The 12721-nt window shown below is 37.8% G+C and overlaps 1 protein-coding gene across 2 annotated transcripts in view; it reads right to left on the bottom strand.

Moving 5' to 3' along the window:
* PLCL1 (phospholipase C like 1 (inactive)) overlaps positions 1 to 12721 on the bottom strand; it is a 308629-nt gene that overhangs the window by 295683 nt on the left and 225 nt on the right. For both annotated transcript variants that reach the window (XM_074364217.1, XM_010971899.3), the window contains one exon: positions 5373 to 5462. The gene's annotated coding sequence lies outside the window, so the exon portion shown is untranslated. Of the gene's footprint in view, positions 1 to 5372; positions 5463 to 12721 lie in introns of those variants that run through there.

The raw sequence follows: 12721 nt of genomic DNA on the forward strand, positions 1-12721 counted from the left end.
ATGTTAAGCCTCGCTTATACATTAAATTATAATTTAATTATTAACAATTTTATAATTTGGGGTGTTATTTGTTCCTTCAGCCAAGAACATGAGAAATTCTTCAGGCTTTCTGACTCACAATTTGTTAGAATATCAGACTTTTAGAGATGCAAAGAGATTTAGGGATTATCTGATGCAGCCCTTTTATTGTACAGATGAGATAAAGGCCCAGAAAATTTCAGTTTCTTGTCTACTAGTTAGTGCAGGAGCTGAAATTAGAACTTGCCACTTAACTCCTCCAGTAATCTCTTCACTTTATCTCGCTCCTCTGGGGCTGCAAGCAGCCAGAACTGGATGAGGCCCTTGGGAGTTTTCAGACTTGACATTTACCAACTTTGAGGGAAGACCGAAAAGGCCTGATTTTTACCTTTTCTTTAAATATAAATGCAGCCTAGTAATGAACATACCAGATTAGCAACCTCTCGTTTTAGAACCAACACTACCCTCTAGTGAAACCCTGAGAATTGCATCCACAATAGCAATGCTTTTTCTTTCTTTCTCATATGTGAGAGAGGAGGGGAAACTCAATTAAAAATGTCCTTTCAACTAATCTGCCTTTATAACCCACAAATGGAAGGAAGTAAAAGGAAATAAAAGGGCACCTAGACTTGAAAGAACAATACATGTCCTTCTTCTCCATTAGTTCAGGGAATTCCCATCTATCTCATAATAGGAAGAATTTTACTTGCTAAATTCACGAATATAACCTATTTTAAAGTACCATTTTTTTCTTTGATATTCAACTAATACTGTTTTATTTCTGTCTTCTACAGTTGCTTTCAGAGCTTTATTTTTCTTGGTTACCCAAATAAAAATTCCATTCTTGGAGTGTCCTCAGAGAAATTTAAAACTGCAGTTATCTCACTCAATATCTTGTTCTATGATATTAGCATCATTTACAGGGATTTCCCATGTAAATGGCTTGTGTATACCATCCTGATAATAATTTTTTAATATTAAAATCAGTGTCACCTTACTAACATTTAAGGTCAGTGATCATCACACACACACACACACACACACACACACACACACACACACAAAGCCAGAAAGTATAGCATATAGTATATAAAATTTTTTGTGTTTCAATTAGATGATGGGCAGTTGGATTTATCTCTTTTCTTCCTTAGCAGGCTTCTCTCTCACCATCATCTGAAGGCAAACACACACACACACACACACCTGAATCTTTGCTCTAAGTGTCTGTTCGTTAAGGCTGTTGTCTAATTCATTCTACTCTAAGAATATAGTCTTTCATACTGTTGTCTTCTAGCATAAGCTCAGAAGACTTCTCCTGATATTCATGTTTGCAGTTAAATAATTTTTAAAAATAAAATAAAAAATAAACCCTTCCATTGAACCTGCTCCTTCCCAGGCACAGATTCTGCTCTGTGGCCCCATTCCCAAAACTGAGAGAAAGGTTTAGACAGATTCAGTTAGTTCAGCAGCCATAGACACATTCCTACCCCTCCATGAACAACCCCCTCTTTCCAAATTACTATCACCCACAATTCCTGCCTCCCAATCTTTCACCAAGTAATGTGGCAATCACTTGATGGGCAAAATGGAGTTGGGGGTTGGGGAGAGAAGGAAAGGATGTGAATAAGAACCATAAATTGTCAATTCAAATGTCACCACCTCAGAGAGTCCTTCTCTGACCACAAATCTCAAGTTGCCCCTTCACCCCGACACACACACCATATTATTCATATTATTCTGTTTTGTTTCTTATAGGATTTTATGACTGTAAATAAACTGTCCTGTCCATGGAATTGCTTACTTATATACTCTATCATGCTGACCTCCTGTCTCTGCCCCACTGAAATGGAGAACATAATCCCCATGTGCATAAAGACCTTGTCTGTTTTGTTCACTACTGTATCTTCAGCTCCCAGAATCACGCCTAGCACAGAGCAGGTGCTCAATGAATATTTGTGGGCAGAATCTGCACTTTTTCAGTCCTCTGACTGAATAAAACAACCACTTCTGATAAAGAAAAATGGCTCTGTTACTGAGGACTTCTCATTGTCAAGGAATCTAGAGTTCCATCCCAGGGCAAAAATCAGAGAAGACCCAAAGCAAACAGTTGCAAAATTAGAAGGATGCTTATAAACTCGAGTAACATGAAATCTAGAATTGGATTGAAAAACAACTGATGAGAACCTAGCCAGATCCAGCAAAACTAAAAATACCTAGCCCCGAATCAGAGATCAGATACATCAATGTAGTCCCAGCCCGAGTTAGTCACTCCAGAACCCTGGGCCTAAGAAAAATCCAGTGAGAATGTTAAGACTTCCCATACACTACCAGGAAATCACAGTTGGGGAAGGGAACTGAAAACTGCTTTCTATGTACCAGATAATCCTCTACAAAGAACTCTGACTTCACTTTACAGATAAGGAAACTAAGGATTCAAAGGGTCAATTAGTTTGCTCAAAGTCAGAGCCAACCAGAAGTGACAGAACCAGGATTTGAGTCCCAGTCAGTGACTCTGAAGCTTGTACTCTTCCTGCTACACAAGACTCTCATAAGGAGCATGTCCTGTGATGGTCCTGGAGACTTCATGTATTCTGAAGAACCACTCCTTCTGATCTGGGACCACTCACATTAGGCACAACGACCTCTTCTCTTAATACCAGCATTACCTTTCTTTCATCACGATGTAGTATGCAGCTAACTGATTTATTAGTGCATGAGGAAATACATTTATCCTCTCATCCACATATATGTAAGAAAGAATATTTTAATATTAAAAGCCAGTTCTCCTGATAAATTCAAACTGACTGATTCACTGAACATCAGTACAGCATTTTCAGTTGAGTCACATATATCTTTGTATTCAGTAACAGAACTCCCCAATACACATTGTAATCATTTTTATTTGTTAGTTCAAGAAAAAAACAATTTACAGGGTAATTTGTAGTATAAATATTACAGTATCCTAAATATATGCTAAGTCAATTAAAGATAAGCAAAACCTAATACATCCTATTAAGATTCAAGATTTATCTTTTCTTGACAGATATTCCTTTGTCCCTTATATCAGCAATTACGTAGGAAATTTCAGTAACTAAAACATAAAACTCAACTAACTTTATTTCTAAGTACAGTACACTCCACTCCATGATAACAGTCCTAGAAGAATGCGAAGTTACAAATTGTTTAGGACAGATCTAGATTCACCAGTTTAATGAAACTTCAAAGTACTGGAAGGCGATAAATTTAAGAAATCTCTAATTGCAGTCAATGTTCTTCAGTGTCAAATGGCTGCTGCTTTGTCCAGGTGTTGGGAAACCTGTACTATCTGCAGGAAAACAGAAAGCTCGGGGGTCTGTCCATTAACACTACCCCTCAGGAATCACCCCACACCGACCCTGAGGCTAAGAGACACTATCAGGAGCCCCTGGCCAATCATCTGGGAACAGTCTGTATGTGCAGGGCAAAGGTCTTATAAAAATAGACAGTGAAGTGTTGATTTATTTTCTGTGTATTAACTTACTTTGACACAGATCCTGGAGTTGGAGCTCATGTTATGGTTATGCTCCCCAGTGATGCAGAAGCCACAAAGGCACATATGAAAAGTACCACTGGAATGGCACCTGTGAGGCCCCATGAAAATGTGTTTCTCTTATTTATTTATTTTATTTAACAACTTGAGTGTTTCCCAGATATGATTTTATAATATAAACTTCTTCAAATCAAACATACTCTCAAAGCCTGACACTTGTGATGCAAGAGTGAATATGAGGTATGGTCCTCCTCCCCTCCCCCATCCCAGGTACATACCCCTAATCTAATTCATCTGCATGTGGTGGGGGTTCTTCCTCCAATTTTGCCAAGACATGAAGTTTATCAATGCTTTTCAGCATCATAGGACCCACTGGAAGAACATAGAGAGTCATATTTCTTTCTCTGATGCACTCCTTTCCTTTGGTCATGGTGTATTAGTCTTATAGCTGTTTTGTTAACCTTATTAATATGCCTCTGTTGCATTCTACATCAAATCTTTTGGGTGAAAGAAGCAGAGTGTGATATTTAAATAAGCACAAAATCGTAATGTATGTTTGAAATTCAAATATAAGACATGAGTGAAATATGGTCCCTTTTGCAAGCCTTTTTTTAGTTCCAAATAAGTTTTCAGGTGTAGCTCTGTGGTTAAGCACAAGTTCACCTGCTTTACAAAAGTGAGAAGCTGTAAAAAGTGAGTCCTTTATTCTAAAAAATTCCTTTTGAGGCCAAATGTCTAGTGAAAGCTGGATTGCATTTGCTCTGTCATTAACCCCAGTGAGAATCCCACAGTTCCCACCCTCACTGACTCAGACAGGTCACCATGGATACAGCTGCCTCTACCCTTAACCCAAGTGGAGGAGCAACAGCTGTTGAACTACACTTGGGAATTTTGCCATTCTCTGTTCTATATAAAATGTACTGGTGAAACTGTTCAGATAATGTCACAATTGTTTTTGAAAGATTAGGGGGGGAAAACGTGTTGCAGGAGTCATCTGAAATTCTGAGCAGCAGCAAAGGACTAAAATTTAATTTAAACTGTGAAGTGAGATAATAAGCAACAAACATGGTATAATGCTATAATTAGTGTAATGAAAGGTTACAGAGCTTTCTTTAAAGTTTCTCCGAACCAAAATGAGTTTTCAATAACTAAGCTTACAGCTGCAGACAGAATTTATTTGGAAGATTCTTTATGAGCAAATACTTAAACTCTAAGCAAAAAGTACCAAACACTATTATTTTCAGACTATCATTTCTAAAGGAAGGAATATTTTTCTGATTTTTGATAAATGTTACATTTCTCATCAACAGATTGCTGTGAATTCTAAACTTCAGAAAAATTAAATCTGTGTATAAAATTGAATCTTACCCTCCCATCTACCTTAATTTTTCCTATCTGCAAAATATAGATTAAAAGAAGTTTTTGTTTCTATTCTGAAAATGTAAAGAATGGTCTACGATCTGTGACTGAAACTAAATTAAAATCAAAAGGAGTGTCTCTTACCTGTACACCCAGTGGATGAGAAAAAAGCACTTACTAATTTAGAAAAAAAGTATTTTCTCTTGTTTCTCATCATTAGTTCCCCTTACTCACCAATCATTAACAATATTCATTACTATGATTACATAGAAATACTTCATAAATACTCTGTCATAAACCAGATCTTCCTACTCTGGGATATGTTTACCAGTCCTCTCCCGTGAGAGAGTTAATACATCCTTGTCCCATTGACTGCAGGCTCAGACATGTGACTTGCTTAGGCCAGTAAAAGATGAATGGAAGAACCCCTTGTGGACGGAAGTTTTAAGAGCAAGTATATACTTACCATGATCTCATTTTCCTTTGCCACAAAATTAATTGTTCACCAGATAGAGGCTGGATCTTGAAAATGAGGTCCAGCAGAGCTGCAGTCAATCTGCAATGAACAGGTAACATGAGCAAGAAAGCAACCTTTGTTGAAAGCCCCAGAGATTTGGAGGTCATTTGCTGCTATAGCAGAATCTAAACTCTCCTGACTGATTCAGATGTGTAAGTTTAAGTTCTTTCCACAACCATGCTGTTGGTTCATATGACCAGATACTGCTTGATTTATATAGCAAATAAACATTCTTGACATCTATTAAACCAGTAAAAACCAAAAAATGTTGTATATTCAATAAAATTGTGTATGGTTATTTCCATTTCTGTGACATTATTTCTCTCATTTCTTTCCTCTAAGCTGTATAAACCCAATTTTGCCTTTCGTATGAGATTTAGAAATAATAGCATGAATGTGATCATACGCATTTTTGTACAAATTTTTTCATATCCTCTTTTACTTGTCTTACACATTTCTCTACTCTTCCATCCACTCAACCCTCCCACTCCTTGCAAGTCAAATTAACAACCAGGTATGCATCTTTTCAACTTCAGTTTACATTCATCTATGTATATATACACATATAAATAGAGATGTGTCAGCACAATAGTCAAGGCATCCAAGCCATTAGAACAATGCAGACTTGTCAAGGTTATTTCCCAAGGCATTCTCCTACAGTGGACATTGTTCATGTCCACTTTCTCCAAGGGAAAAGGAACAAGCTAAAGGAAACCTTGCATTCTGAGTTCACAATCAAATAAGCTGTACCCAGACCAAGCTAATAAATCCAAAGTAACTAGTACCATAAGAAAGACTAAATTAAACTGCAGTTTTTGTGTGACTATATTTGTATTATAAATAAAGTTAATCAACATTCTTACTATTACGTGGAAACAGATCTCAGTAAAACAACATCAGTGAGTACCTACTGAATGTGGGTTTTGTGCTAGGGCTTTTGTGCATATCATCTCAATTGATCAATAGCCCGAAGTAGTAAATGCTATCATCCTTATTTTGGGGATCGAAAACAGAGGTTATACAACTCCCTTTGGGGTACACAGCAGACTCAGAATCCAAAGCCCCACCACTCCTGTCACTGAATCACTACATTATAACACTACCTCTCAAAACTTGACCTCTCCCAAGCTTATTACCATAATAGTCAGTGAAGCTACTCCAGATGCTTAAATAATGTCTTTGAATTGCTTCTAAAATTTTTCAGTGCTTCAGAGAGAGCCAAACTTAAATACATCCAGATATATAATGAAAGGGCAAATACAAACTAAAATAAGATGCTTAATTCTTCCTATTGAAAACAAGGGAAGAAGGGGGGAAGGTATAGCTCAAGTGGTAGGGTGCATGCTTCACATGCACGAAGTGGTGGGTCCAATCCCCAGTACCTCCTCTAAAAGTAAACAAATCTAATTACCTTCCCCTTACCAAAATAAAATAATTAAATAATAAATAAATAAATAAAATATTTTTTAAAAAAGAAAGAAAATTAAAAAAAAAAGAAAGAAAATAAGAGAAGAGACTTCTCCCCCTCTCCTTTTTCTTTCAGAATTTCTTTCTCTGTCCTTTTCAAATGTATGCAAACCTATAACAGCTAAATAAATCTCTGACCAGTCTCACAACTCAGAAATATTTCCTCAAGAACCATCTTTTTTAATGCATCTTTTGGAAATTCAAACATCCAAGGTTATAGCTCCCCTATCTCCCAGTTTCAGTAAAAAGGTTAACAGCCTAACCTTGGTGGTTGCCTGGCTCTAATTTGCAAAACTACCTCCCGTGACAAAGATATGAGAAGTTTGTTTTTCCTCTGGATAAAGCCAATAAGATGGTCACCCCAATTATCAGGTAAAGTTGGGATGAATTCTGTGTGATGTAACAGTTTGTATCCACTTGGCTGTATAAAGGGTAAGATTCCTTTCTGTCTTTGCAGTCTCTCAGTGGACTGCCTGTCATACATACCACAAGTTTCATGCTTATTCAATAATGAAACTGTTCTCTGTCTCTGTCACCTTTTGGAGAGGTTTTCTGGGTTACAAAAAGATTTTGTCTTTTAATTATATTTCCCCAATAATAATCAATGTAGATATTTTCTTGAGCATGGGACCAACAGAGGACAAACTCATGGAAAGACATTTTCAAGCCTGCAGTCATTAAATACAACGTGCAACCTGGATTTTCAGACAATCTTATGTTACTGGATCTATGTTACTGGTATGCAACCCATCTTCAATCTCTCAGGTGCTCTAAGAAAAAAAAATTTGAATTTTTCCTGGAATTTTTCTGTTTCTATCATGTGTTCCTTCAACCAAAATCAATTAGTAGTAACCTGCTTAATCCCATTGTGGAGAAAAAATCACTCAGTGGTTATGAAGTTACTTTAGCATATGCTGTGGCGTGCCCAAATCCACCTTCAGTACTGAGCCCTTGCTCCCTAGATGCTGGGAGTATGAGTTGTCTCAGAAACTGCCCTCAGCCAAAGAGCACCATCTTGTCCAAAGTCAGGTTCACTCCCTGAGAGCAGCCTGCATCCAGTGACTATAGACTGTAGACTGGGTGGGGGTGGGGGGAGAAGCAGGGAATCCTGGTCACTAGAGACAACTCTGAAAGTCATCCTAAGATTGCTGAAAACTCTAATGCAACATCACAATTCAACTTTGGCCCAGTTCTGTTTCCCTCACTCTTCTCAGGTGCTGTTCCCAAGTACAGGTCCCAAAAAAACTCCTGCATGCAAATGTCAGAGTCTGTTTCCTGAGGAACTCAATTTGAAACACTCACCCAGTTGAAAATTTTTCCAAATGTCAAGCAGTTACCTACCTACATCTGAGAATGCCATAGTAAAACATGACAAACATAAGCTAGTGTTTCTTGATACCCTCTTACAATACAGGAGCTATATTTAGACAGGGCTGCCACTGGCCCATTGAGCACCTTTTTATGAATTAGAAAAAAGGTTCTTTCATTGAATGGATGGGACCCGGTGGCTATATGATAATGTGAGTTGAGCAGCAAGGGCCAGGTTTCAGCCTAGTCACTCCTTTGACCATATACTGTTATGCATTGAATAATCTACACAACAGCACATGGTGGCCTATCAGGTACAAAATATCAGAGTACACCAAGGCAGCAACTGCCCACTACTCAGACACAGTGTGGTTGCTGGAGTAGAATGAGCAAGTGACAATTCAACACATGTTTATATATATAGATGTTTGAAACATCACGGAGAAAGAACACTAGGAGAATGATATGATGTATTGCCAAGAAGCCTAAGGGTATAAGAAAAATTCATTAAAAGGTGTCATGATTGTAGCTGTGAAAATACCTCATGCATTTGACGGAAATCAGAATGTCACCCAAAATATGCCTCTTCAACATACTAATTATTTAGATTTGAAAGCAATGAAGAAGCAGTCAATGTATAACAAGCTCCCCCTTTTTCTGCCTAAAGGGAGGAAATTAATTCTCCTTTTACTGGAGACAGATTCTTTCTAGTCCAGAGACGGTACCAGAAGAATCTGCAAACAAACCTTGTTAAACCAACCCTTACCTTCCTCATTAATTTTTCACCATTTACTATCTCTAGCCCAAATCCTTTTGTCTTGTCAATTCTTCATAAACCTATTGTTTCTTTGTCTAAGGTGTAAAAGCTTCCAGTACTAGTTACTTCTACGGGTCTTCATTCTTTTGTGAAGGCTTCTATGTTAATGTGACAATTCAATAAAATTTGTATCCTTTTTCTCCTGTTAATGTCTTTGTCAGTTTAATTTTCAGGCCCAGCCAAGGATCCTAAGGTTGAGGAAAACTTTTTCCTCCCTTACAGATCAAATCTAAGAATGAGAAAAGAATGAAAAGAGGATAAAAACCAGCAAAGTTAGTGGTCAGGAGGTGAAAGCAGGTTAGGATAAAATAAAGGGGCAAGCCAAGGCAAACACCGTAGGACCGAGGCTACAACCGAACGATGAGTTCTGGGTAACCATACTTGTACTAAAGGCTTGCTTTGTGTGTCTTATTTTTGTATACAGTAGTATTATTTGCTCTTAGAGAAATATCTGAGAATGTTCAAAAGATTCTGCAAGTGAGATGTTCCAAACATAAGGTCTTCCCCTAAGAAGCAATTGAAAATGTGTATAATTATCAAACCATACTTTGTGAGTGAATCAAGATGAAGGTTCTCTGGCAATGATTGATTGTTCTTCACTTTCAGTCCAGAGGAAGAATAAAATAGTAAGTGGAGGGTGGAGTGAAAATTGTCTGTTCATTTGGCCTCTTATTCTATAAATACTTACTGAGTTCCTACCTTATGCTGCACAATAGATTCTATATTGTATATTCGTGTGACTAAGTAGTTACTCAAAGTAAACAGCATAATCAAATAAACCAGTTAATTTTTGTGAGGAATTTTCCAATAAATCTGATTTTGCTTTAGTCTAGACTATTTCTGTAACATCCTCTCAACATGTAAATACTGTATTACTTGTAGAGGAAAAGGAAATCTGACCTCTTGGCTTCCTTACGGCAGATTTCTTTCCAATCCCTCACCTCTCCTATTTCAAATACCCAGCCATTACGGAGAAAAAGAAAGCACCTAATAATCCTCCAAAATACAACAAGAGGTTAATAGAACTTGGGACAAAAAAGAAAGAAAATGGAAGCAGAGGAATCTTTTAAACATGGTTTTTCATGTTGCTTTATCTACCAAGTTAAGTCACTCCTCGGTCTGGGGTATCTCTGCACCTAGAAACTCTTCTATGCTTCCACTTAGCACAAGAAGTGTATAAATTTTCTTTTTACTTAGCTCATTTTCCCACTAGACCACAGGCTAAGGAGGGCAAGAACCAGGTCTTAATCACCGCCATATCCCTGCCTTAAAGGCTGGTCCAAAGGAGGTTCGCAAATGGTCATCTAGGTCTATAAGCTCAAGAAGGCATCCAAAGGGTTATTAAGGAAAGGAATGCCGAAAATGGGCATCTGGAGTTAGATCTGTAGCTAGAAAACTTAAGAGGCAGGAACAGGAGAATTGCCAGTAAGGGAAGGCAAACAAGAGGGAGGGTAAAGCTTAGGTAAATCCTTGAAACGAGAACTATGCTCTGATAGACTGTGAAGAGAAAAGATGAGAGACACTGGGATGCCAGCATGACACATAAGGAAATGGGATACTTAGGTCTGCAATTTGTTACGCGTTGGACTCTAATATTTATCTTTGTCAATGACATCTCCAGTATCTGAAACTTGAGACTTCTGAATGTCCCTCACCAATCCCGTCTATCACTGTCCATGCCCAACAGTCTCCAATCCTCTCTAGTTTCTCCTTAACTCTTTCACAGTATTTTATTCTCACTGCTGCCTCCTCTGTTCAAGTCCCCATTACTAGATACTAGAGTAGTATCTTCCTAATTCTATTCTGTTTCCAGTCCCTTAAAAAGTGTTTTCTGGTCTGAGACTATCCTTCTAAATTTTGACTCTCATTATATAAATTCCTGACTCGATAACCTTCAATGGCCCCCTTTTTGCAAAGACCTCCAGAATAAAATTCTAAGTCCTTAATACATGGTATAAATAACATGGCACAGTGCACTGCATATGAATCAAACTTAAAACTGCATTTAATATGCATGTATACGTATAACTGAATTGCTTTGCTGTACACCTGAAACTAACTGTAAAACTCAACTACACTGCAATAAAAAATAAGAATAAAAAATTGCATTTACCACTTTCTAGAAATGTAACTAAATGCGTCACTCTTACCTCTGTAGTGCTCCGATTGCCAGAAAAACAAAGAATGATAACTAAGATTTTAAAAGAATGTGCCTGGCCCAGTGCTGGGTACATAACAGGGGCTCAAATTCTTTCCTCACATTCCCCCCCAGATCAGCATTTCGGCTCTGATGGTGCCCTTACCCAGCCCAGGACACTGTGCTCCACAAAGCTGTCTCCTGTGCTCCCACAGGTCTTTGATCATAGTTCATACCACTTACCTTATTCTGCACGCATCCCATTTATTATAAGCATATTTAGGTATAATTATTATTTTGAGATATTAGCCTTTTCTCCCCTTCTAGACTGAAAACACATCAAGGACAGAGGTTTGATCTAGTTCATCTTCTGATATCTCATAGCATATAGTATTATGTACTGAACTTAATAGGAACTCTATAAACACATACCAAGTTGAATTGTATAACTTTACATGATCTACCCAAGTTTTAAAATATTCTTTTATATAGTAATAACTACACAAATCTATCATTACTACTGGGGAAAAAATGCCAAAAGATCAGTTCTAGTGTTATTGAACAGCAAAATTATTCTGTTCTGGAATGAGTTTTAGTTTGAACGGGTTTGTATTCTGTTTCCACAGAAACTAAAACATGAGAAAATGAGCCTAAATTGCATGCACACATGTACAATAACTTTTAGGATATTTTAGCTGAACTGTATTCAGTGAAAAAAATTGTTTCCCATTTTACTTTTGATAAATAATATGAAGATCTAATCTTTAAACAAGTTAAAAATTAGATATATAATATCATTTTTAAGTCTATCATGAAAGTAAAATAACTCAAAAGTCAAACTTTTACAATAGAGAATATAAAAGTCATTACTGATGTAACTTTTAACAACTGTTGCTGCTAATTCTTTAAAAATAGACGTCAAAATGGTTAAGATCATGACGTGTTGTCAGAGAGACCCCTGGTTAAATCCATAGCTTTAGATCTTGACCTAATTACTTAACCTCCAAATGTACAGTTTCTCACCTGTAATATGAAGATAATAGAAGTATCTATCTGAAGGGCTTCTGTGTGAATGAAATTAGATGATACTGACTGTGAAGCACTGTGCCTTGCACAAAGTGTGCCCTTCATAAATGGTAGCTATAATCATCATTATTACAGAAGTCTACCTAGTTGTAATTATTTAATACTCAGTTATATATTTTTTATATATTATAAATAAAATATGTGATAATGGTGATATATATATAATATATATTATATATATAAATCGCAGCTACCCTTTAGAAATATTTTTTGCAAAGCAGTCTTCTTTCAAAGGAGATCCCAAGGCTGCTGGCGGCTGGAGCCACTCCAGCCAAGTCGCGCCGCGCAGTCCTCACCCCTCGGGCGCGCGGGTGGCTCCGTCGCGGGCCGGCTCCCGAGGTTGTGCGGCGGCCAGGCGGTGCTCAGCGGGCGCGGGCCTGGGGCGGGCGGCGAGTCCCAGCCAAGCCGCCCGCGCCGCCCCGCCCGCTCGGCGGGGATGAGTGACGGCGACAACAGGTGCAGCGCCGCGTCCGCGGCTTCTCA

This window comes from Camelus bactrianus, chromosome 5 (genome assembly GCF_048773025.1).
Source record: "Camelus bactrianus isolate YW-2024 breed Bactrian camel chromosome 5, ASM4877302v1, whole genome shotgun sequence".
NCBI classification, from domain to species: domain Eukaryota; kingdom Metazoa; phylum Chordata; class Mammalia; order Artiodactyla; family Camelidae; genus Camelus; species Camelus bactrianus.